This window comes from Chiloscyllium punctatum, chromosome 34, assembly GCF_047496795.1.
Source record: "Chiloscyllium punctatum isolate Juve2018m chromosome 34, sChiPun1.3, whole genome shotgun sequence".
Taxonomy (NCBI): domain Eukaryota; kingdom Metazoa; phylum Chordata; class Chondrichthyes; order Orectolobiformes; family Hemiscylliidae; genus Chiloscyllium; species Chiloscyllium punctatum.
The window spans coordinates 22,849,964-22,871,109 of record NC_092772.1 but is presented as its reverse complement, the minus strand read 5'-3'; positions in this window follow the sequence as shown (position 1 = coordinate 22,871,109).

Sequence of the window (21,146 nt, the reverse complement as noted above, 5' to 3'; positions counted from 1 at the left end):
GCACTGTGAGACATCAGTGCTAACCACCGTGCCAACCACATAATATAAGGAGTGATTTTATAGAAACAAGATTCTGAGGAGCTTGACAGGGTAGGTGTTGACTAGATCTTCTAGCACCAGTGAAGTGTCAAACCAGGGGACATTACATAAGTGAACATTCATTCTGTAAAAAATGTAAAGATTTTTTTCTCTCAGTGAATGGCTAGAATTTTCTAGCCCAAACAATTGTGAAAGTGAAATGTGGGAGGGAATGGGTCTGGTTGGCTTACTCTTCAGAGGGTCAGTGCGGCTTGTTGGGCTGAAGGGCCTGTTTCCACACAGTAGGGAATTTGTGATTCTATCTCAAATTATTCTAAAAGACGGCAGAAAGATTTTTGAAATATTGAGCAGTTGAGGGCTATGCGGATAAAGCATAAAAGAGGTGTTGAGGCCTGGGTTAGCCCAGCCAGGATCTGATAGAATGAATGCCCTACTCCTGTTGTGGTTCTGTACGCCGAGCTGGGAATTTGTCTTGCAAACGTTTCGTACCCTGTCTAGGTGACATCTTCAGTGCTTGGGAGCCTCCTGTGAAGCGCTTCTGTGATGTTTCCTCTGGCATTTATAGTGGCCTGTCTCTACCGCTTCCAGTTGTCAGTTCGAGCTGTCCGCTGTCGTGGCCAGTATATTGGGTCCAGGTCGATGTGTTTGTTGATAGAGTCTGTGGATGAGTGCCATGCCTCCAGGAATTCCCTGGCTGTTCTCTTTTTGGCTTGCCCTATAATGGTAGTGTTGTCCCAGTCGAATTCATGTTGCTTGTCGTCTGTGTGTGTGGCTACTAAGGATAGCTGGTCGTGTTGTTTCGTGGCTAGTTGGTGTTCGTGTATACGGATCGTTAACTGTCTTCCTGTTTGTCCGTTGTAGTGTTTTGTGCAGTCCTTGCATGGGATTTTGTACACTACATTAGTTTTCCTCATGTTGGGTATCGGGTCCTTCGTTCTGGTGAGTTGTTGTCTGAGAGTGGCTGTTGGTTTGTGTGCTGTTACACGACCAGCTATTCCTAGTAGCCACACACACAGACGACAAGCAACATGAATTCGACTGGGACAACACTACCATTATAGGGCAAGCCAAAAAGAGAACAGCCAGGGAATTCCTAGAGGCATGGCACTTATCCACAGACTCTATCAACAAACACATTGACCTGGACCCAACATACCGGTCACGACAGCGGACAGCTCGAACTGACAACCGGAAGCAGCAGAGACAGGCCACTATAAATGCCAGAGGAAACATCACAGAAGCGCTTCACAGGAGACTCCCAAGCACTGAGGATGTCACCTAGACAGGGGACGAAACGTTTGCAAGACAAATTCCCAGCTCGGCGAACAGAACCAAAACAACGAGCACCCGAGCTACAAATCTTCTACCAAACTTTGAGCCCCACTCCTGCTCCGATTCCTTGAGGCTCCATTTCATGCTTTTTTGCCTCCAAAGAAGAGCGTGATACAATGTGCTAAAGATCTCAGATGTTGTGAAAAGGAGTGAAATGGGGTGTTTATATGTACTGATTCAGACAGCATTGTATCATCATTCAGAGCTATGCAGTCGTGAGTAAGAAGGCAATTCCCTCCACGAATGAAGAAAATCTACTGCAGAGCTCACACAAAGGAAATCCTTCCCCTCAGTAAACTCTCCCATCACATTACTCTGGATTAGTGGTGCTGGAAGAGCACAGCAGTTCAGGCAGCATCCAACGAGCAGCGAAATCGACGTTTCGGGCAAATTTACGCAAAGCACATTCAAAACCAGAAAAAAAGAATGCTTATTTCTGGATTTGTTTCGTCATTCACTTAAATTGTTTGGTGTCGGTAAATAAGTTTGCGGGTCATACAAAATTGGAGGTATTGTGGACAGCGAAGAAGGTTACCTCCGAGTGCAATGAGATATTGATCAGATGGGGTTTAATTTAGATAAATGTGAGGTGCTGCATTTTGGAAAAGCAATTCAGGGCATGACTTATTCACTGAATGGCAAGACTCTGGAGAGACCTTGGGCTGCAGGTTCATAGTTTCTTGCAAGTCTAGTTGCAGGTAGATAGAATGGTGAACAAGGTGTTCAGTATATTTTTTCTTTATTGATTAGAGCATTGAATGTAGGATGTGGGAGGTCATGTTGTTGTACAGGACATTCGTTCGGCCACTTTTGGAATATTGTGTGCAGTTCTGGCCTGCCTCCTATCAGAAGGGTGCTGTAATACTTGAAAGGTTTCAAAAAAGACTTACAAGGATGTTGTTAGGGTTGGAGGATTTGAGCTACAGGGTGAGGAATAACAAGCTAGGGCTGTTTTCCCTAGAGTTCCATTTTGAGCAGTGATGTTATGGAGGTTTATAAAATCATGAGGGGTATGGACAGGGTAAATGGACAAGGTGTTTTCCCGGGAGTGGTGGTGTCCAGAAGTAGAGGACATTGCTTTAGGGTGAACGGGGAAAAATTTCAAAGGGACCTAAAGGACAACTCTTTCATGCAGTGGGTGGAATGAGCTGCCAGAGGAAACGGTGGAGGCTTGCACAATTAAAACATGTTAAAGGCATCTAAATAGATATAAGACATGATTAGGAAGCGTTTACAGGGATATGGGCCAAGTGCTGGCAAATGAGAATTGAATAGATAAGATTAGGTTAGGATATCTGGTTGGCATGGATGAGTTGGTTCCAGCTTCTGGCGACTGTGCAAACTCTACACAGACATTCTCCCCATGTCTGCGTGGGTTTCCTCCGGGTGCTCCGTTTTGCTAAGCCCAAAGATGTTAAGGTCACGTGAATTGGCCTGCTAAATTGCCCATAGTGTTAGGTGCGTTAGTCAGAGCGAAGTGGGTCTGGGTGTGTTACTCTTCGGATGGTCGCTGTTGACTGGTTGGGCCGAAGGGCCTGTTTACACACTGTAGAGAATCTAATCTAATCTAATACTGATCTGATTCACCTTTTGGCTCCCTCATGACGACTTTGTTAATATCCAGCTTCCTCAGTCTCGAACAGTGGGTGTATTTTGGATCTGTTTAGTACTTTACTATTACTTTTATAGACACTTTGCAAATGAGCTTGAGACTGCATGACCATGTACTGCTCTATTATCAGTTTTTTTTCTAGAATATCTTTGACAGTCAAGAATTCTTTTTTCCAATAAGTGAATGTATTTTCCAGCACCACTCTAATCGAGACTCTGATCTCCAGCATCTGCAATTCTCACTTTTGCCACATACAATCAGCATGAGATTTCCTAGCTTCTGGTGCTCAGGGCCCAATGCACTCACCCCTGAATCTGTCAGTGAGGTATTTACACAGTTATACATTCTCCAGCAACACTGAGTCCTAGCTGACATTAACTGGTAAATTGACACTCTACCAAGCAAAGACGATCTGCACTCAGATTCCCTGTTGATACAATCCTCTCAGTGATAGTCTGGAGAGAACAACAGAATCCACGAATCCCCATTGCATGGGTCAGGGTCAATGATGAAAGTTTCATTATTTCAAAAATGACAACTCCTCAATTCCTGCATCTCACAAAACTGCCATTTAAAAATATTAAAATAAAGAACATTCTAAATGAAGACTTTGATGAGGTGAGCTGTGGTCAGTCTCTCGATCTGGATGTTACCACATGCATGGAGAGTGCTTTCTACCAGAGCACCACCAGGTCAGTGTCAGGCACACCGATAGAATGGGCAAATAGCTGCACATCTGAACTCACATCTCCCAGCCTGAGAATCTGAAGCTGTGCTCACCCATTCCGGTAAAGATCTCCAGAAACAGGACCCATCAGAGCCAGAAGACTGGAGGTTGCCTATCGTTTTGCTACTATTTAAGGAAGGCAATAAGGAAAAGCCAGGGAACTATAGACTTGTGAGCCTGACATCGGTGGGCAAGTTGTTGGAGGGAATCCTGAAGGACAGAATGTACATGTATTTGGAAAGGTAAGGACTGATTAGGGATGGTCAACATTGCTTTGTGAGTGGGAAATCATGTCTCACAAACTTGATTGAGTTTTTTGAAGAAGTAACATAGAGGATTGATGAGGAGTGCGGTAGATGTGATCTATGTGGACTTCAGTGAGGCGTTCAACAAGGTTCCCCATGGGAGACTGGTTAACAAGGTTAGATCTCACGGAATACAGGGATGACTAGTCAATTGGTACAGAACTGGCTCAAATGTAGAAGACAAAGAGTGATGGTGGAGTTTGTTTTCAAACTGGAGGCTGTGACCAGTGCTGGGTCCAATATTTTGCATTGCTTACATAAATGATTTTGATGTGAGCATAAGAGGTATAGTTAGTCAGTCTGCAGATAACAACAAACTTGGAAGTGTAGTGGTCAGCGAAAGAAGTTACTTCCAATTACAATGGAATCTTGATCTGATGGGCCAATGAGCTGAGAAGTGGCAGATGGAGATTAGTTCAGATGTATACGAGGTGCTGCATCTTGCGAAAGCAAATCTTTGCTGGACTTATACACTTAATGGTCAGGTCTGACAGAGTGCTGCTGAACATAGAGATATTGGAGTGCAGGTTCATAGCTTCTTGAAAGCAGAGTCACAGGTAGGTAGGAGAGTGAAGGAGGCATTTGGTATGTTTTCCTTTATTAGTCAGAATACTGAGTACAGGAGTTGGGAGGTCATGTTGTGGTTGTACAGGATATTGGTTAGGTCACTTTTGGAATATTGTGTGCAATTCTGGTCACCTTCCTATCGGAAGTATGTTGTGAAACTTGAAAGGATTCAGAAAAGATTTACAAGGATGTTGCCAGGATTGGAGGGTTTGAGTTATAGAGAGAGATTGAATAGGCTGGGGCTGTTTTCGCTGGAGCATCGAAGGCTGAGGGGTGACCTTATAGAGGTTTATAAAATCATTAGGGGTGACATTACAGAGGGTTAGAAAATCATGAGGGGAATGGAGAGGCGAAAGAGACAAAGTCTATACCCTCAGGTGTGGGAGTCCAGAACTGGAAGACATAAATTTATGGTTAGAGGGGAAATATATAAAAGAGACTTAAGGGGCAATTTGTTTCACGCAGAGGGTGGTACATGTATGGAATCAGCTGCCAGAGGAAGTGGTGGAGGCTGATATAAAGACATCTGGATGGGTATATGAATAGGAAGTGTTTGCAAGAATATGGGCCAGACGCTGGTAGGTGGGACTAGATTGGGTTGGAATATCTGATCGGCATGGACGCGTTGGACTGAAGGGTCTGTTTCCATGCTGTAAATCTCTTTGACTCTAAGATCGGCTGAATGGTTCAATCAAAGATGATCTGTGGTTCAAATCCTAACATCCTTCAGCTTCCACAACCCATTCTTGGTCCCATCCTGCAGGCTCTATGGGTCCCGCGCTCTCTTAACTCCTACAGGTCCCACTTCCCGTCCTACATTAGTACCATCCTCCAGGTTCTGCAGCCCTTCCTGCCTCTGTAACATGGCACAGTTTCTACAACTCTTCCTTCCTCTGCAATGTTCCCCAGAAAGGCACTGAAGCCCCGTGGCATTTACAGAGTTAAGGAGGAATATCGGGACTGGAGGATTTTGCAGGCATTAGGAATATAGGGACTTGAGGAGGTTTCATAGTTTGTGTTGTAGGGCTTGTAGGAAGTTACATAGATAGGAATAGTTTCAGATTGGAGGATTCTGTAGTAAAGCTTTACAAGGTTAAAGGCAGGATTCTTAGCAGTGTGCACGAACAGAGGGATCCTGTGTCCCTGAAGTTACCACCTAAGTTGAGAGGTTGTTAAGAATGCGTATGGTGTGTTGGCTTTCATTCACAGATATGGCTAAGACCCGAAACAAATTTTTCACTCCAGAATTTACTGTGGACAAAGACTGGAGAACTAAGGGAACAAGAGTAATACATTAGACCACAATCGGAGTGCTCAGCAATTCTAGTCTCCTTGCTATAGGAAGGATGTCGTGAAACTTGAAAGTGCTCAGAAAACATTGACAAGATGTTGCCGGGGTTGTTGCTGAATCAGCTGGGGTTATTTTCCCTGGAACTTCGGGGACTGAGGGGTGACCTGACAGAGGTTTATATAAACATGAGGGGCATGGATTGGGTAAACATTCAGTCTTTTCCCAGAGTTTAGGAAGTCCAAAACTAGACGGCATAGGTTTAAGGAAAGGCTTAAAAAAAGGGACAGCCTTTTCATGCACATGGTGATGTGTGCATGGAATGAACTGAGAGAAAGGGTAACAGAGACTAGTACTATGACAACACTTAAAATGTATCTGGATGGGTAAATTGATAGGAAGTGTTCAGAGGTATATGGGTCAAATGCTGATAAATGTGATGGTGTTATTTAGATCTAGTCAGCATGGATGAGTTGGACCGCAGGGTCTGTTTCCATGCTGTACATCTCTATGACTTGAAAAGAGTGCATGTTACAGAAGAGGTGGTGCTGGTGGTTTTCAAACAAAGGTCTGGAATGCCCCAGGAATTGATGAAGTGTATCACAGGACATTGTGGGATCCTCGTGAATAAATTGTGGAGCTACTAGCAAGGGTATTTGTACCATTGACAGCCATGTGTGATTTGCTGGAAGGCTGGAGGTTGGAATCGTGGACAGTGAATGAGGCTTGCTATGACTACAAAGGAATCTTAATGAAATGGGTGAATGGGCTGAAAAAACTGTCGAAGAAATTCAATCTGAATAAATGCCAGGTAATGCATTTGGCAAAACAAACAATGGTAGAGCTAATACAATTAATGTTCGGGCCTCGGTTAGTGTTTTAGAGCAGAGGGACCTCCGGGTTCAGGTACATAATTCTTGAAGCTTGCATCACAGGATGGACAAGACAGTGCTTTGCATGCCTGACTATTGCTCAGTCCACTGAGTGGAGGATTTGGGATATGATTATGATATTGTAAGGATATTGGTGAGGACTTTTCTGTAATACTCTGCCCAGCTCTGGTCGCCCAGTTATAGAGAGGATATTATTAACCTGAAGGGTGTTCAGAAGAGCTTTACCAAGACATTGCTGGGTATGAAATGCTTGAGTTCTGAAAAATGGCTGGATACGCAGAGTTTGTTTTCACTGGAGCCTGGAGGTTGAGAGGTGATCTTATAGAAGTTTAAGAAAAAAACGTTGGGATATAGATAGAGTTAATGGTCATTGCCTTTTCCTTCGGATGAGGGAGTCTCAAGTGGAGGGGCCACATTTTTCAAGTTAGAAGAGAGAGATGTTAAAAAAAATATAAGGGGCAAATTGTTACACAGAGGGTGGTTTGTGTGTGGAATCAAATTCCTGAGGTGGATTATAATTACAACGTTTAAAAGACATTAAGTATGTGGATAGGAAAGGGTTGGAGGGATATGGGCCAGCAACATGCAGCTGGGATGAGTTTAGTTTGAGATTATGGTTAGTATCAACTGAAGGGTCAATTTCCATGCTGTACAACTCTGACAACAATATGGGTTTGTTCCATTATTTAAGAAAGACTGCGATGGAAACCCAGGGAACTAAAGACCAATTAGCCCAATGTCAGTGGTGGGTAAGTTGTCAAAATGATGCTGCCAGTCAGGAGTTACACACCTTAGGAAAGGATTGATGATTGATAGTCAGCGCGGCTTTGCACGTACAAAGTCAGGTCTCACTAACTTGATTGCTTTGGTTTAGTGGTGACCATATATTGTCTACATTTCTGTCAGGAGGACCTTTGACGGGATTTAGCATGATATACTGGTTCGTAAGATTAGATCACATGTGATCAGGGAGAGTGAGCCAACTGGATACAAAATTGGCTTGACAGAGGGTGGTTGTTCAGACTGGAGGTCTGTGACCAGCGGTGTGCTATAAGGATCGGGGCTGGGTCCACTGATGTGCATTATCTACATAAACGATTTGGTTGAGAATATTAGATTAGATTACTTACAGTATGGAAACAGGCCCTTTGGCCCAACAAGTCCACAAATGGGGAGAACGTGCAAACTCCACGCAGTCAGTTGCCTGAGGCGGGAATTGAACCCGGGTCTCTGGCGCTGTGAGGCAACAGTGCTAACCACTGTGCCACCATGCCAGCCGCAAATATCAGTGTCATTGTTAGTAATTTTGTGGATGATCAAACGAATGGTGTAGTGGGCAGTGAATACGGTTATCAAAGGGGATCTCGACCAACTGGGCCAGTGGACCAAGGCATGAAAGATGGATTTTAATTCAGGTATTGAGTTTTGGACAAACACGGTTAATGGTACAGCCCTGGGTAGCGCTGCCGAATAGAGACAGACCAAGTGGTGCAGTTACATTGTTCCTTGGAAGTGGCATCACAGGTGGACAAGGTGGGGAAAGCGGCATTTGATTCACTTGCCCTCATTGGCCAGCACTTTGATACATGAGTTGGAGATATTTGTAACATTGTCTACAATATTTCCCTTAGAGAGAGAGGTGGCTTATAAAGGGGTGACCTTATAAAGGTTTATAAAACCATACAGAGAGTAAGAATGGTGAATAGCCAATGGTAGGTGAGTCCAAAACTAGAGGGTATAAACGTGAGGTGAGAGACCAAGGATTTAAGGAGGGAGCTGAGGGGCAACGTTATCCACAGAGGATGGTGGATCGACGGAATGGACTGCCAGGGCCACATGGGAGAAACAAGAACAATTACAACATGGAAACAATATTTAGGCAGGCACGTAGAGAGGGGAAGGGTTGAAGGGTATGGGCCAAACACAGGCAAATGCGGCTCGTTCATTTTTGGAAAAATAGTCAGCATTGATGACTTGGACTGAAGGTTCTGTTTTCATGCAGCATGACCCTGTACCCAGTTAAAGAGGAGGAGAATACGGAGATAAGGCATGTTGTAGACTCTGAAGCAAGCTATAGCCATAGGGATGGTAGTCTGGAGTGCACTGCATTTCAAATATGCGGAGGGACTATATGGAAAGAAGGAGGTTACAGAGATAGGAACTGTTATAGGAGTTAAAAATTATTGAAGACACTCATCCACAATCCATACAATAACTATAGTGTTGGAGAGGGAACACAGAACAGAAAGATCCCAGGCAGCATTCCCACCCTCTCGTGGGAGGCCTGCCTTCCCCTTTGTTGTACTGATGCTCACTAAGAAAGCACAGGCCTGGATTGATAACTGTGAACTCTCTCTGCTGTCTCAGTACAAAAGTTAAAATAGGGGTGGTGATTGAGCCAGGGCTGTGTCCGTGCTGTGCTCCCCCTCCAGCATTGTATCTATGTCATGTCTTGTTCGCTGATGTTTGAAGCCCTCTCAGTGATGTCTGCTCTGTGTTTTGAGAGTGATCTTACCTCACTGCAGGGTTAATTGAAGGCTCCAGATCTCCCTGCCCTTTGTCTCTCTCTCTCTGACCAACCATCTTCAATGAGGTTATGGACAAGACACCCAGCAGTTGGGAAGTCAATTGAGTCAGGAGCTTCATGATTACCCACAGAAGACAGACAAATAGACAGAATAGAAAATTATACTGATGCAATGAGGATTACACATGGAGCATGGCACTGAGTCCCACAGAGGTCTGGAAAATCCCAGTGTCCAACCCTGGCCTGTGCTGTTGCGTCTCTCTGGAGTGGGGAATTCTGTTAGCTCAGGAACTGGAGTAGCTGCAAGAGTGAGAGATGCTGACAGAGGCAGCAATTAGACCCACACATTGAGGGATACCACATGGAGAGATACTGAGTGATATCACCAGAGTGCAGGAAGGTGTCAGGATCAAATAATTGTGACAAAAGAATAGGTTTAGCTTCACGATGAACTGCTATATCTGGTCAAGGAGTGCGCAACCTGTGAACAGGCGAAGTGATGGCCTAGTGTTATTATTGCTAAAGCATGTTTCCAAAACCTCAGCTAATGTTCAGGGGAGACAGGTTTGAATCACACCGTCTAAAATGGCATAAATTGAAATCAATAAATTCAAATATTATAATTAACCATCCATAAATATGTATGAAAACATTGCTGATGTACAAAAAACCCAAACACTTGTCCTTTCGAGAAGGACATCTGCCCATCCTCACGTGGTCTGCACGACATACCGACAGCAAAGTGTTTTCCAAATCCAAATAGAAAAGGTGATGCATTGGAACAGCATGGAGATGTGGCTGAAGACAAGCAGAAAGGAACAGGATGGGATAAATTTTAACTAAAACTCTACATTAGCGAATTGGTTTCTGATAGGAAATTGTGGGAAAAAGTACAGATTTTTTTTCCGCATAGACAAAGTCTCTTCAATGAGGTAGCTGGATTTGTGACACAGATGAAAGAGATTTAGACACCAGAGAGATATGGTTACAGGGTAAACAAAATGTGGAACATAAACATTCAATGGTTCACAACCCTGTGAAAACTCAGGCAAAATGGACAACGCTAACAATAATAAGTAAAAAACGGCTTTAGATATAAAGCGCGGGGGGTGGGGGTGGGGGTGGGGGTGGGGGGACCTTAAAAATCAACAGGCAAACAATCGTCACAAATTATCCTTATCAGATAATGTTAAGGATAAGGCACAAGATATTTAATAAGTACAGTTAGAGGAAGAGGATCCCCAACTAAGCAGTAGGGCCTGTTAGAATCCAAAGGGACAATCTGTGCATGGAGCCAGAGGAAGTAGGTGAGGTCTACAATGAACACTTCCCATCTGTATTCACACAGGAGAAAGGCATTGTAGCTGGGGATTTCAGTTGGGATGGTGAGGTTCTGGAACATGTTAAGATCAATGAGAAGGAGGCGTTAAATGTATTCACAGGCAAAAAGGTGGAGAAATTTCCAGTAACAATAAAGTATATCCCAGGCTGTAATGAGAGGGAAGGGAGCAGATTGCTGGGGCCCTGGCGGATATATTTAAGACTTTGCTGGCCACAGGTGAAGTGCAAAATGACTGGAGGATAGCTAATGTGGTTCCATTGTTCGAGAGCAGCAGGGACAGGCCAGGTAATTACCGAGCAGATCGTCTGACAGCATTGGAAAGAAAATTATTGGAAACAATTCTGAGGGACACAATGAATCAATATTCAAAATTACAGGAATACATTAAGGATTGTCTGAATGGATTTGGTAGAGGACTGTCCTCTGATATTGATGAGGGCAGTGCAGATGATGTGGTTTACATGGAGTCTATTAAGGTCTTTGACAAGGTCCCACATGGAAGGCTGGTCCTAAAGGGAAGAGCCCATGGGATCCAAGGCAAGTTGGCAAAGTGGTTCCACAATTGGTGGAGCGTGTATTTCACGATTGGAAACCTTTGCCCAGCGGATGTCCCATAGGGATCTGTACAGGAACCATTGCTGGTTAATATGTACATTAATATCTCAGATGTGAAAGGAGGAGGTATCATGAGTAGTTTTGCAGATGACGTGAAAGCTGAGGGTGTTGTCCACAGTGAGGGGGATGGTCTCGGGCTGTCGTCTGATATTGATCAGATGATGAACTGAGCAGAGTAATGGCAGATTGAGTTTACTTCTGATAACTATTGGAAGTTAATAAGTGAACAATATCCATCATGAATTGTAGGTCCTCCTTGAATACTGAGCAACACTTCGACCTTGGTGGACAAGTCCCTGGATGTCTGAAGGTGTCAGCACAGGTAGACAGGGTGGGAAAGGCACCTGAACTGAAAGCTGGAGGTGGACCCATATCCTGGTGGGGAACGTTGCTGGAGCTGCTCGAGAGGAGTTAAACTCGTCTGGCAGGGGTGTGGGACCCATAACAGTCGTAAGGCCAGAAAGAAATTTGTGGCTGGTACAGATGTTCAAGAGAGCAATATAAATAGACATGGCAAGCAAGAACATAGCAGACAATGAGGGAAAACTGGTGGATTAAACTGCATTTATTTCAATGCAAACGGCCGCACAGGTAAGGCAGATGAACCCAGAGCATGGATGGGAACATGGGACTGGGATGTTGTAGGTATTACAGAAACACAGCTGACGGAGCGACAGGACCAGCAGCTCAATATTCCAGGGGACAGATGCTACAGGTAGGATAGAACAGGAGGCAAAACAGGAGGAGAGCTGGTGGGTTTGATTGGGGGAAAAATCCCAGCAGTACCTAGAGGGAGTATTCATGCAGGATCGCCCAGTTAAGCGATGTTGGTGGAACTGAGAAATAGAAATTGCTCATCAGTTTGCTACGGTCGTACTACAGCAATAGGCAATGGGAGATGAACGAGCAAATGTGTCATGAAATCTCAGATACCTGTTAGAATAATAGGGTTGTAGGGGTAGGGGATCTTAACCATTCCAAACCTGGACTGGGATTGCTACTGAGTTAAGCATTTGGATGGAAGGAATTTGTTAAGTGTGTTCCAAAAACTCCCGTCATTATGTAAATGGAGAATGGGGCTAAACCTGACCTCCCCTTGGGAAACAAGGTCGGGAATGGGACTGAGGTGTTAGTGGGGGAGCTCTTTGGAAAGTCACTGCAATTGTATTAGTTTGAAAATAGCGATGGAAAAGGACAGGCCTGGTCCACAAGTTCAAGTTATACAATGGAGCAGGATAGTATTAGACAGGAACTTTTAAAGTAGATCTGGGGAGGATATTTGCAGGTAAAGGGAAGTCTGGCAAGTAGATATATCTTAAAACCGAGACAAAAGGAGCGTTCGGCGCCAGCGTGTTCCTGTTAGTGTGCAGCTCAATGCTGACTGAATTAGGAAACACTGGCTGAGTTTCGAGGCTGTGGTCAAGAAAAAAAGGGGTCACATGTCAGATATAACTGGCTGACTCAAGGGAATCCCTTCAGGAGCATCGGGGCTGTAGATATACACTTAGGGTGGAAATCAGGAATGTACAAAGGGGACACGAGATCGCTTTGGCAGAGAAAGTTAAGGAGAATCCAAAGAGACTCTACAAGTGTATTAAGAGTAAATGAAGAGCTCGGGACAAACCCGGTCTCCTTAATGATCAATGAAGGCAACGATGTGTGAAACCACAAGATCCAAAACAAATATTTCACTTTGGAACATACTGTGGATAAAGACTGGGGCGCTCAGGGAACTAAACAGTGTTTGGCCTGACCACTATTGGAATACTGTGTGCAATTCTGTTCTCAATGCCACAGGAAGGATGTCGTGAAACATGAAAGGATTCAGAAAAAATGAACAAGGATGTTGCCAGGGTTGGAGGGTTTGCGCTACAGGGAAATGCTGAATAAGCTGGGGCTGTTTTCACTTGAACATGGGAGGCTGAGAAGTTAACGGATAAAAGTGTTTAAAATCATGATGATCATCGATAGGGTCAATAGACAAGGTCTTTTCCCCAGGCTGGGGTTTCCCAACCGACACGACATATCTTTAACGTGCGAGACTTTAAAGGAACCTAAAGGAGAATTGATTCCTGCAGAGTGTTTGGAATAAGCTGCTAGAGGAAATCGTGGAAGGTGATCGAAATATATTTAAAAGGCATGTGGATGGATGTATGAATAGGAAGGGTTTAGAGGGAGATTGGCAAAATTCTGCAAATGTGACGAGATACGTCATGCAGGAGTTGGCCCGAAGGGCCTGTTTCTGTGCTGTACATCTCTATGACTCAACCTCTTGAAATGATTCCACATTAGAGAATAGGAGGTGTTGGAGGTTTTAAAACACAAAGGTAGATAAATCCCAAGGACCTGATCAAATGTATCTCAGGACACTGTGGGAAGCTGGTGAAGAAATTGTAGGCCCCCTAGCAGAGATATTTGTACCATAGAGAGCTGCATGCAATAGGCTGATAGACTGGAGGGTGGCATTGTGGACAGTGAAGAAGGTTTTCTGAGATTACAAAGGGATCCTGATGAAATATGTGAATGGCTGAAAAACTGTTGATGGAGTTCAATCCGAATAAATGTGAGGTAATGCATTTGGTACAACAAACACGGGCAGGGCTTATACAATTAATGATAGGACCTTCGGTAGTGTGTTGTAGAACTCAGGGTTCAGGTACATAATTCTTTGAAGTTGCAACACGAAGAGACAGGATGGTCGAAAAAAACTTGCTTGCCACACTTGCTTTCATTGCTCAATTCTTTGGATATAGGAGTTGGGAAGTTGCATTGAGATTATACAGGGCATTGGTGAGTCCACTTCTGGAATACTATGTCCAGTTCGGGTCACCCAGTTCTAGGAAGGATATTATTAAGCTGGAGAGGATTCAGATGAGATTTACTGGGATGTGGCTGGTTATGGAAGTTTTCAGTTATAAAGAAAGTCTGAATGTTGAAACCTGAATGTTGACAGATGACCTCAAAGAAGTTTATAAAATAATGAGTGGGATTGATAGAGTTAATGGGAGTTGTCTTTTCCCATGGACAGGGGAGTTTCAAGACAAGGCACTACATTTTTAAGTTTAGAGGAGAAACATTTTATTTAAAAGTACATGAGGACACATTGTCACAGAGAGGGTGGGATGCGTGTGGAATGAACTTCCCAAGGAAGGTTTGAATGTGGGGACAATTACAAAGTTTAAAGACATTAGGATTAGTACAGGAATAGGAAAGGTTTGAAGGGATATGATCCAGGAACAGGAAGGTAGGATGAGATCAGTTTTCGAGTATGGTTAGCATTAATTGAACAGTGCGATATAACTCTTTGACTCTGATTATAATGTTGTGTCATTAATTCAGAAAGGCTGCAAGAGAAAGCCAGGGAACTACAGACTGATGAGCCAGCCATCAGGGTGGGTCAGTTGTTGGAGGTCATTCTGAGAGGTAGGACTTACACGTGTTTGGAAAGATAAGGCCTGATTACCGACAGCCAGCATGGCTTTGTGCGTGGGAAAACATGTCCCACAACCTTGACTGGAGTTTGCTCAAGATGTGACCAAGAAGGTAGATCAAGGCAGAGCAACAGATGTTGTTTCTGGCTTCAGCAAACCCGTGGTCAGTGTGTAGTATGATACATTGTTTAGTAAGGGTAGATCACAAGGGATCAGGGAGAGCTAGCCAGCAATGGGATATACAATGGGATGACAGTGGGAGACAGAGGGTGGTGGGAGAGGGTTGTTGTCCAGACTGGAGGCCTCTGACCAGCAGTGTTCTGTAAGGATTGGTGCTGGGACCACTGTTGTGCACCATTTACATAAACAATTTGAGTGAAAAGATAGCAGTCCCTGTTAGTATGTTTATGGATACCAAGATTTGTGGAAGAGTGGGCAGGGAATATAGTTATCAAAGGGGATGGTAATCTACTGGGCTAGTGGGCCAAGGAATGAAAGATGGAGTTTAATTCAGGTGTTGGATTTAGATCAGACAAGCCAGGGAGGACTAACATGGGTAATGGTTGGGCCCTGGACAGTGTTGTCGAACAGAAAGAGACCAAGGGGGTGCAGTTACATTGTTTCTTGAAATGGAATCACAGGTGGATAGAGTGGTGGGGAAAGCAGCATGTGGCACACTTGTCTTCATTGGTCAGACCATTGAGTACATGAGTTAGAGATATTTGTAACATTGTCGTCTATATTTCCCCTGGGCAGAGAAGGCCACAGGGTGTCCTTATAAAGGTTTATGAAACCATATGGGGCCAAAGTAAGGTGAATAGCCAAAGGAAGGTGAGTCCATAGCAGGAGGCACAAACACGAGGTGACAGAGCAAGGATTTAAAGAGGGAGCTGAGGGGCAATATTTTCCACAGAGTATGTTGCATAGATGGAATGGACTGCCAGAGGAAATGGTGAAAACAAGTACAATTACAACATGGAAAAGACACTCGGGCAGGTACATGGAGAGGAGAAGATTTGAAGGGAGATGAGCCAAACACAGGCAAACCCGACTCATTCCATTTCAGAAACCTCGGCCGAAGAGTCATGCAGCACAGAAACAGACCCTATGTCTCCAGTTGTTGAAGGAGGAGACTATCGGGACAAGGCATGTTGCAGAGACTGAAGCAAGTTACAGCGATATGGATGGTCATCTGGGCTGGAGGTTTCAAATATGTGAAGTAATTGGTGAGGGGGAGGAGACGACTGAGATAGGAACTGTTATAGGAGTTAGAATGATTGAAGACACTGGTCCACAAGACATGCCATAGATACAGTGTTGGAGAGGGGAGAGGGAATAGGGAACAGAAAAATCCCAGGAAGCATTACCACCCTCTCGTGGGAGGCCTGCTTTTCCCTCTGTTATCCTGATGCTCACCAAGACAGCGCACGCTTGGATTGAAAACTGGGAACTCCCGGTGCTGTCTCAGTACAACAATACTTAAAATCAAGGTGGTGACGGAGCCTGGGGTGTGTCCGTATTGTGCTCGCCCTCCAGCACTATATTTATGTCATGTCTTGTTAGCTGATGTTTGGAGCCCTCCCATTGCTCTCTGCTCTGTGCACTGTGCACTGTTACCTGGCGTCAGGATTTATTGAAGGCTCCCGACCTCCCTGACCTTTGTCTCTCTGGCTGATCAACTATCTTCCCAACCAGCAGTTGGCAAGTCTATTGAGTCAGGATCTCCATGAGTACCTATAGAAGACACAGAAATAAGCAGAATGGGGAATTAGACTGATGCAGTGAGGGTTACACATGTAGAATGGCACTGAGCCCCACAGAGATCTAGAAAATTCCAGTTTCCATTCCTGGCCTGTGCTGCCTCATCTTTCTGGAGTGGAGAATTCCGTTGGCTGAGGATCTGGAGTAGCTGCAAGAGTGAGAGACGCTGACAGAGGCAGCGATTGGACCCACACAGTGAGGGATACCACATGGAGAGATACTGAGTGATATCACCAGAGTTCAGGATCAAACAATTGTGCAGGAAGAAAGAGTTTTGATTCACGTTGCACTGCGATATACAAACTGTAAGCAGGCAAAGTGATGGCCCTCGTGGCATTATTGTGAGACAATTTATCCAGAAACTCAGCAAGTGCTCTCTCGACACACGTTCAAAACCCACCATTGCGAATGATTGAATGTGAATTAAATGCTTCAAAAAAATGTAATTAAAAACCTATAAGTGAGTATTAAACAATTGCTGATGTTAAGAAACATCCATCGGGTGCATTCCTGTCTTTAGTGAAGTAATCTGAGATGGGACTGGGATATCACAGCTATTACAGAACAACAGGTGAGGGAGGGACAGGACAGGCAGCTCAATGTTCCAGGGGACAGATGCTGCAGGAAGGACAGAAGGGGAGCTGAGAGAGGAGGAGAGCTGCTGGTTCTGATGGGGTGAAACATCCCAGCAGGACTGAGAGAGGATATTCCTGCAGGATCGCCCAGTGAAGCTGTGTTCGTGGGATTAATCAATAACAATGGGTCTTCCCTTTCCTCTGATTGTTCTACAGACCCCGAGAGCCCCGCCCTCCTGCACCTTGACCTTCTCAAGATGGCGGGCCTCAGGCCCGCGCTCCCTCTTCCCTCAAACAAATGGCGGCCGTGACCCTGGGCCCCTTCCCTGATCAGAGACTGCCACCTCCTTACCCGGGCCTGGAGGGTCTTTTTCGAGTTTTTTTTTAAACCTGTAACCAGGACTTGTGAATTCTCTCCGCTCCTTTCTCCCAGCGAGGCTCCCTCACACCGGATCTGAGCGCTGCTCTCTGAAGCTGATCGCAGCCGAAGAAAGCAGATCCATGTGTCTCTCTGTCCTTAGCAATGCGACACTGCGCATGCGTCTGAGGTTATCAGTGAGTTGATAGTGAATATTCATATCTGCACGGAATCATGGGTGAAATATTAGACATTAACTGGACAGAAAAATTGTTAAAGTCATTGAGATATCTAGCATTCAAACAGATTGTTCGGTCCAACTCAACCATACCGGCCAGATATGTAAATTACCAATCGTTCTGAAAGTTTGAAATTAAGTTTCATACTCGAGTTGTGCAAATCGATTGGAAATATGTACGTGATCAGATTTCCATCTCAACTATTGATTTATGGGAAAGGTTTAATGCTCCACTATGTTAGTGAGAATGATCAATCCTGCAAAACAGTTTGCTTTCTGACCAATCTTGAAGCGTTCACTCCCGAGAATGCTTTGGCCCCGCTCCACGCTCATTCTGGTTGGAGAACCGGCCGCTGCTCGATCCTCCAGTTACGCCCCTTCTTCCCAATTACAGAGTTGATTCGGGCGTGACTCAGCAGGCTCAGGGAAGTAAATATTCTGGGAGTATGGTTCAAATCCTGCCATAGCAGATGGTGGATACCTAAGGGAAGTAAGAGTCGATGCGGTGAAAATATCCGGAATCTTGGACCAACAGCCTTAGGTTCAGTTCATAGCTTGTGCAGGTGTGTATAATAACAACTTTGAACAGGTTCATGAGGAAAAAACAAGGGAAAGGCAGGAACAGAGTTAAAAACAATATAAAATGCTTGCATGGTGGTGGGGCTCTCAATGCTCAGATGATTTTAGTCTTTACCAAGTGATTGTGGGTCCCAGTACAGACTGTTGCACTCCTCCTTGTGCACAGCCGGACACCACAATTGTGGGGCAAAGTGTTGTGGTGGGATATAGAGGTGCTTTTCTGGAAGGTGTTCAGTTTTGAAGGTGAAAATAGGTGAGAAGGAGTAGGGTTTTGTATGAAGCTACCTGTTCGCCTCCTGTTGCAGCATATTATTGCCCTGACTATACCTTGTCCATGTGTGGTAGAGATCAGTGACATTTCATAAGCCTACAATACAAGATCTATCACTCTGTTTAAGGCAGTAAAGGCACTGTAGTTATAGAAAAATACAGCACAGAACAGGTCCTTCAGTCCTTGATGTGCGCTGACCTGTGAACTATTCTCAGCTCGTCCCCCGATACTATCCCAAAATCACCCATGTGCTTATCTAAGGATTGTTTAAATCTCCTGAATGTGGCTGTGTTAACTACATTAGTAGGTAGTGCATTTCACACCCTAACCAATCTCTGAGTCAAGAACCTGCCTCTGACATCTGTATTAAAGCAATCATGCCTCAATTTGTTGTTATGCCCCCTCGTACACACTGATGTCACCATCCTAGGAAAAAGCCTTTCACTCTCTACCCTATCTAAGCCTCTGATCATCTTGTATGTCTCTATCAAATACCCTCTTAGCTGTCTTCTTGCCAATGAGAACAGGTTCAAGTCTCTCAATGCTTCCCCATAAGACCTTCACTCTAGGCCAGGAAACATCCTGGTAAATCTCCTCTGCATCTTTTCCAATGCTCCCACATCCTTCCTGAAATATGGGCACCAGAACTGCGCACAATATTCCAAGTATAACCGCATCAGTGTTTTGTATATTTGCAGCATGATATTGCAGCTCCCCAACTCAATCCCTCTATGAATGAAAACTAACACACCGTATGCCGCCTTAACAGCACCATCCACCTGGGTGGTACTTTCAGGCATTTATGTAAATAGACTCCAACATCCCTCTGCACATCTACACTACCAAGAATCTTTCCATTGGCTCAGTACTCTGCCTTCCTGTTTTTCTTCTCAAAGTGCTTCACCTCACATTTAGTTCCATTGAACTCCATTTGCCACCTCTCAGCCCAATTCTACAGTTTATCCAAGTCCCCCTGCAACCAGTTAACGTTCTTCCACACTGTCCACTACTCCACTGACTTTAGTGTCGTCTGCAAATTTACTATTCCATCCACCTATGCCTGCGTCTAAGTCATTTATAAAAATGACAAACAGCAGTGGTCCCCAGACAGATCCTTGTAGCACACCGCTAGTAACCAAACTCCACCAGGCTGAATATTTTCCATCAACCACCACTTGCTGCCTTCTTCCAGAAAGCTGGTTTCTAATCCAAACTGCTAAATCACCCTCAATTCCACATCTCTGCATTTTCTCCAACAGCCTACCATGTGGAATGTTATCAAAGGCTTTACTGAAGTCCATGTATACCACGTCAACTGCCCTACCCTCATCTACATGCTTGGTCACCTTCTCAAAAAACTCAATGAGGTTTGTCAGACACAATCTGCACTTGACAAAACCATATTAACTATCTGAAATCAAATTAGTGTTTGCTAGATGATTATAAATCTTATCTCTTATAATCCTTTCCAAAATCTTTCCTACATCAGAAGTAACGCTCACTGGTCTATTATTACTTGGGTCATCTCGACTGCCCTTCTTGAACAAGGGCACAACATTTGCAATCCCCAGACCTCTGGTGCCAAACCTGTAGACAACGATGAACCAAATATCAAAGACAAAGGCTCTGCACTCTCCTCCCTAGCTTCCCAGAGAATCCTCAGAAAAATCCCATCCAGCCCAGGGGATTTGTCTACTTTCACTCCTTCTAGAATTGATAACACCTGTTCATAACTAACCTCGATCCTTTCTAGTCTAATATCTCGTACCTCATTCTTCTCCTCTGCAATATACTTGTTTTCCCAAGTGAAAACCGATGAAAAATATTTGTTTACCAACTCTCCAATCTCCACAGGGTCCACACTCAACTTCTCACTTCTGTCTTTGATTGGCCCTATTCCTACCCTATCCTTTTATTCCTCACATACCTATAGAAAGCTTTAGGGTTCTCCTTTATTCTATTCGCTAAAGACTGCTTGTGTCCTCTCTTTGCTCTTGTTAACTCTCTCCTTAAATCCTTCCCAGCTGATCTGTAACTCTCCATTGCCTCATCTGTATCATTTTGCATCATCGACATATAAGCCTCCTACTCCTTCTTAACAAGAGATGCAATTTCCGTAGTAAACCACGGTTCCCTTACCTTATCACTTCTTCCATGCCTGACAGGGATATAGCTATCAAGGACATGCAATATCTGTTCCTTAAACCAGCTTCACATTTTAATAGTCTGCATCCCCTGCATTTTGCTACCCCCATTCTATGCATCGTAATTCTTGCCGACACTCTGGGGACACACACACACACACACACACTGGGACACTGATTCTCTCTCACACTCTGGGATTCCGTTACACACACTGGGAATCTCTCACACTCTTGGACCTCTCCCATTCACTCTGGGACACTCTGATTCTCTTACACACACTGGGATTCTCTCACACATTCTGGGACACTCTGGGATTCCCCCTCACACATTCTGGGATTCCGTGACATTCTCTGGGACACTCTCTCACACCCTCTGGGACTCTCAGAGAATCTCTCCTACATTCGGGGATTCCCTTACTCACCATGGGACTCTGGGACTCGCGCTCTCTCTCACTGTGGGATTCCATTACACAATCTGGGATTCTCTCTCACACTCTAGGAATCCCTAAAACACTCTGATTCCCTTACGCAATCTGGAAGAC